The sequence below is a fragment of the Micromys minutus genome, assembly GCF_963924665.1.
Source record: "Micromys minutus genome assembly, chromosome: 20".
Lineage (NCBI taxonomy): Eukaryota > Metazoa > Chordata > Mammalia > Rodentia > Muridae > Micromys > Micromys minutus.
This window is the reverse complement of record NC_137955.1, coordinates 24,261,748-24,268,325: the sequence shown is the minus strand read 5'-3', so window position 1 is coordinate 24,268,325 and position 6,578 is coordinate 24,261,748.

Genomic DNA, 6,578 nt, shown 5'->3' with positions numbered 1-6,578 from the left:
AAGAGCCCAAGCCACAGCATGCTGGCTCATTGCTCTCTGCTGCCATTTGAATTGTGCTCCTCATCGAATACAAGCCAAGTATTCAATGTGATGTCAAATCTGTCAAAACATTGTCAAAATATTCAAGTGATGTTAAGTCATCTCCCCTAAACTGAACAAGGAAAGAGAAATGCAAAGCGAGGGGTTCATTGGTGTGAGTGGTCTGATTTAGAGAGTTGTATGCTTAGAAATGATCATCATGAAGAGCCTCGCAATGCTTGTTTAACATAAATGCATCAATTTGATAAGCAACTGAATGAATGAACATTTCAAAGTACTTTCAGAAGTTATTTCTGTGAAGTGAGTGGGCTCCCCAAACCCTACTCTAAGAAAAAAAATTTTTTTTTAAATATTTAGACTTGAAATGTGTGTATAGTAGTGATGTGAACTGTTGAAAATTCGCCTTCTCTCATTTTCTTGTAGTCTTCAGCTATGTTTTCAAACGTTTTGTTCTGAATCGATGAAAGCATTCAGACTGCCTGTTGCTGGCTACTGGTTCCAAAGCTTGGCGGTACACTTTCTGTCTCCATATGGAAATGTACAGATAAGGAGACAACTTCTCAAGTGTGGCCAAGCATCAGGGTTTCCAAATAAAATAAGAGGATGGGGTTAAGTCAACTCAGATGCTCTTTCCAGCCCTGAAGTTTCTGAATGTTGCCAGTGAGGGTGTAATGGGAAAAGTAGGGGTTAGAAAGATCAAAACAATAATAAAAGAGACCAAGTAAGACAGAAGCCACATTGCATTTGTAGGGCTATCATAGGCAACCCATAGGCTTATCTGTCTTACTTTGCCTGTCCTTTACAATCCCTGCCACAGAGCTGTAGGAGAGCTTGCCCAGAGTCCAGCATCTGGAAGAGAAGATGGCTCTAAGCACTGTGCCATGACTCCAAGCAGCAAGCTGGCCAACAATTGGCGGCTTTGTACAGGCGTCTGCTGTCCCAAATCACAGAACAATGTGCCACAGAGTTGAAAGGGCTATTAAATTGGGGTGGTCTTCCAGCCACAAAAACACTCAGAGATGGTGTCAGTGGCAGCTGAAGGCCAGAGTCTGTGACATGGAGCCTTCACGGTCATGACTCTGTGATGTAGGCCTTTTGCCTTGCTGCGTCCTCTCTGAGAGGCAGTTATTGTTTCCTTCGCTGGTGACATTCTTTCTCCTTCCTATTTCCCACTTTTGTTCTGAGTTAGCATGAGCGATTTGACAGTGCGAAATTCTAGTTTCTTTGTATCGGTATCAGATATAGCCCGATAGTCAGAAGAGGTGAGGATCACATCCGTGGAAGCCCAGCTCCGAACGAAAAGCCGCATGGGGAGACCCCTGCACCACACATTACTGACAAGCAGACATAGAACAGCATGCAACCCAGGAACCCCAGATCTTTGCTTCCTTTGATTGGCCAATCGCTCCCTGTTTGAATAGTTCAAAGATAACGGTATCACAGTGGCATGGCTCAGGTGCCCTGTACCTATGCTTCTAGAATTTTCTGATCTGGCAGTTGATTTGGTGCTATCTGAGAGCTCATCTTAGTGCATGAAGAAGATGTATTCTTGGCACCTTGCATTCAAGGGCAGCTGGCAAGCTCTGGGGCATGGGTCAAACATACCCTGTGTCTGTTTGAGTAAAGGAAGTTTTACTGAAACACAAAATTGTCTGTTTGCTTACCTTTTCTTCATGGCTACAAGTAGTTGAGCTTTCCCTCAAACCAGAAAGCCTAACCCAACATGTGGGAAGTCCCATTACAAAGGAGCTAGAAATTGAACTTGACCTTTCCTCCTATATGGACTGAGGGTAAACTGACGAATCTAAAATGTATTACCGAAGGCTATTCAGATAAAGATAAATTTTAAAAAGCCACTTCCCTCGATTCTTCTTGCTGAAAATGAAAAAGTTCACAATTTCTTAGCCATGTAATCCTATCTCAGGGCTGTCAGCGTCTTAATAGTGTATTGATTGGCCCACACTTCAACTATCTCTAAAGAAGCATTATTACTGTTGGGCCAAACATGAAAAACTACTTTTACAGGCCTTTTAAAGGGCTTTTTGATTTTTCAAAAGCTTCTTGGGGGCTTATTGAGCTTCTATGGGAGCAGAATTAACTCTACAGAGCTTTCTCTGTTCCCGAGACGTGAATTCGTTTGCAACCAGCAAAGTCTCAATGACCCAAGGAGGGGAAGTGAGGAGCCCTCGAGACGAATTCGTGTGATAATTACTTACACAGACACCTGGATTTCTAGTCCTTTTCTAAGTAAGAACATTTTTTTTTTCTGCCATTGCATTGGAAACTCGTGATAATTATCAATGGTCTTTAAAATGTGTGGAATGGGCTCCCGTATGAAAGGGAAGGGAGTAAAAAGGAAAGAAGATGGATTGTAAAAGTTTAATGCTGTAGTGTTTTCCAATTATCTAAATGCCTGGCAAGCAGAAATAAGACATTTTCATTTACAGCCTTCACTGTATTTATTGATCGTTCATATGTTTTCCTTCAACAACAACAAAAAATAGCGTAAGAATAACTCTCGTTGAATGCTTAGAAAAAGATTTGGCGACTGTACACTAGATGTTATCACTCCAGGCTCTTGTTGTGCTCTGCCCTTTTCTGAAGCCCTGGCAATCTCTGTGCGCCTGTTTCCATTAATCTACCGTCCCGTGAAACTGTTTTCTGCTTCCTTATTTCTGGGGAAATCATTGAACCTCCTACAGCCTCGTTCTACCATGTGAAAATCTATAGTATTGGGCCAGTGAGATAGCCGAACAGATAAAGGTGCCTACCTCCAAGCCCAGCAACCTGAGTTGGATCCCCAGGACCCACATGGGAAAAGGGAAGCACTGACCCCTGTATGGTTATCGTTCTTCCTGACCTCTATATGGGCAGGGTGGCACCAATGGGCTGCCACTCGCATACACATTACAGGCATATACAATAATAATAAATGGGCAAAATTCAAAGAATACAATGCACAATTTTCAAAAGCTGGGGCTTATTAGGGTATAACTAGCTTATATCCCATCATTCACAGAGTTCTATACACTTTAACAGACATATACAATTGGACAACCATGATCCAGATACAGAATAGTGTTGTGTTACCCTTAGTCCCACACACCTATGCTTCTGCTGTAGTGACTTCTCCCACTCACGGCTTCTGCAGCCACCAATTGCTTTCTTGGCTTCTATGCTTGCTTAATAAGGACATTTTTTCTCTGCCTTTAATTTTCCAAATGGCTGTACTTGCCTCCTTTTTGTGTGGACAGACAACTGCCTCTTTTTAGGCAGAAAGGTGCCTCCTCCCTTTGGCTGGCCCAGGGATGCTCTCCTTTCATTGGCTCAGAAGGGAGAAGAATGATGGGTATCTAGGACAGGCATTCAATAATGCCATACTTCCGTGGGCAGGACTATGCTAGGCACTCCATTTTGACTGCCCATCCCAGGACCAAACAGATGACTTGGAATTTGCTTTTGACAAAACAAATATACAAAACAAAGATACCAGAGATCTTATTATCGAAGGAGTGATTTAAATCCCAAATATGTACAGGGTTGAATAAAGACCTCTGCTTCCTTAGCTCCTTCTTAAGAAAGAGGTCCTCTGTGCACATGGGTAAGACTCGACTTTCTTAAATGCCAGGGCATCCTGAGCAGAGTCTGCTCGGCCCATACGCTCTTCATGATGCATGCTGCTGCTCCTCTTGGTATTTCTTCTCTCATACCAATATTATCCAACTGGCTGTCTAACATCTTGAAATCATGCTGGCTCCTTGCCACAGGTCTTCAGTAGCTCTTCACTGGATAAAGTCTGGACTTCTTTGACTGGTAACTAAATAACCATCTGAGCCCACTCAGGTTTGAGAGTAGAGTTGTGTTTGATTTGCGTGCTCTCTCTCTCTCTCTCTCTCTCTCTCTCTCTCTCTCTCTCTCTGTGTGTGTGTGTGTGTGTGTGTGTCTTTCCCTCCCTCCCTTCCTCCCTCATTCCCTCCCTCCTTCCCTCTCTCTCTCTTTCCCTCCCTCCCTTCCTCCCTCATTCCCTCCCTCCCCCCTCTCTATATATATGACTAAGTACACACCAAGGGAAGATCACGGAGCATTTACAAGCATGGATCACTTATTATTCAGAGATCACATTTCAAAAGATTCCCCAAATCATAGACGGGTTGCTTAGTGCCATAAAAAGGTTCTTTTAATGGTGAATTAGTTAATCTGCTTTGTCTCCTGGCATGTCATGAGAGCATTCACACACACACACACACACACACACACACACACACACTAGCTAATTTGCTAATTTTGATATGCCTTGACTAGCTCAATGGTTGGGCACTTCTAAACCTCCCTGCAGCTAGTACATTCTCTCTGTGACTAGCATACATTATCCCATCCAAATTTCCTGAGTCAACTTGCTAAATCAACATTTCATCTCTGCTATCCCAAACCCAATCAGGGGAGTGGCCCCTTAGTCTCTCTGCCCAACCAATGGTTGTATAGCAATTCTTTATTATCAACTGAAGCTAGCTGGGGGCAGGAACCCATAGGTCTGGAAGCATGACTATTTGAGAGCCAAAATAAGACAAAGCATTAGAATCAATCCCCAACAGGTTTTGAGACATAGAATCCCATCTGCCCTTGTTGGGATCTTGATCATTCCTGTTACTAGTTCTGTGACATGGGACCTAGGACTTTACCTTTATGTGATTTTTGCTTATTTGTGAAACTTAAAGGCTGTTCGTGAGTGTAGTGACTTGAATATGCTTGTCCTGGGAGTGGTACTATTAGGAGTTGGGAATAGATGAGGCCATATTGGAGGAACTGTGTCACTGTGGGGATGGGCTTTGAGACCCTCCTAAACACATGGGAGTCTTCTCCTAGTGGCTTTCTGATCAAGATGTAAATCTCTTACCTCCTGTGTCATACTCCTGCCTTGATGATAATGGACTGAACCTCTGAACCTGTAAGCCAGCCCAATTAAATATTGTCCTAATAAGAGTTGCCTTGATCATGGTGTCTGTTCACAGCACTAAAACCCTAACCAAGACAGTGAGGAAAGCCATTGTTTTTCCATAATGTCACACTTTCTCAGAAAATGCTCTGTCTTTCTTAAATTCCCGCCATCCTTGGATTTTTAGATATTGGCCTTGGTAGCTCTGGGTTTTTTTTATTATCTTAATAACACTTAATCTCTGTCTCTGTCTCTCTATCTCCCTGTATATATGTCTCTCTGTGTCTGTCTTTCTGTCTATCTCTGAGTCTGTGTCTGTCTTCTGTCTGTGTGTGTCTGTGTTTCTGTGTACCTGTGTTAAAGCATTCAATGTGAAAGTCAGAGGACAACTTACAAGAATCGGTTTTCTCTTTCTTCTACGTAGGGTCCCAGGGATCAAACTCAGGTCACCAGACTTGGTGGCAGGCACATTCACCTAGCTGTTCCTTTGCTTTTCTGAAAAACAGAAATCCACTTTGTTTTGTGCTTTTAGTCTATGGAAGTTACTGGAATCCTAACTGCCCTACTGATTGGCAAGACTCAAGCAAGAAGATTATCTAACACGCTCAGGGAAGTTCCTGAGAACCTGTTGAATGGAGAGTGCTCACCCTCTACCTCTTCTGTGTGAACTCCCTTGTTCACAGGTCTATTGCTAGTTTCTCTTCTTCACAAGCCAAGAGGCACAACACAGCAGGCAGTGTAATTTGCCCAAGTGTACCTAGCTGCTGAGGAGTTAAAATGAATCTCAAACATAAGAATTCTAGTCTTGGTCTTCATATTTGTTATCACAGTGCATTGAGAGTGTGGCTGGCTTCATAAACGCCATGGGTGGATGCTTTTCTACTGAATTGGAATTGGAAGCATCCAGCAACCTTGCAAAGATGCAGATGTTGACTCGAAGTGTCAGAGGTAGAGCGGATACTGCCTTCAATCTTATTCTTTCCCTTTTCTTGAAAATAGAATTTTTTTCTCTCACATAACATATCCTGATTACAGTTTACCCTCTCTCTACTCCTTCCACTTTCTCCTGACCTCTCACCCCACCCAGGCCCACAATCCTCTTCCTGTCTCTCATTCTAATTCTCAAACATCTGCTTCTCACCTACTTTTTAAATTTATCCTACAGTTTTTATTTATTAATTATTACTATTGTGCATGCATGCATGTTTGTGTGTATGTTTATGTGTGTGTGTTTGTGTATGTATGTGTTTATGCATGCTTGTGTATATGTTTGTGTGTCTATGTATGTATTTGTGTGTATGAATATGTGTGTATATATGTGTTTGTGTGTATGAATGTGTGTGTATGTGTGTTTGTTTTTAATGTGTGTTTGTGTTTGCTTTTAATATGTGTGTGTGTTTGTATGTGTTTGTTTTAGTGTGTGTGTGTGTGATAACTTTGTAGACTCCTTTCTTCACTATCTTTATGTATGTTCTGGAGTCAAACTCAGTCATGAGGCTTGCTCAGCAAACAGTTAGCCTGTTGAGCTATCTCCTGGCTCTCTTGTCCACCTTATTCTTTTTGGTTTATTTCCACCTCTCACCGAGTAAGCATCTACAACTCAAGA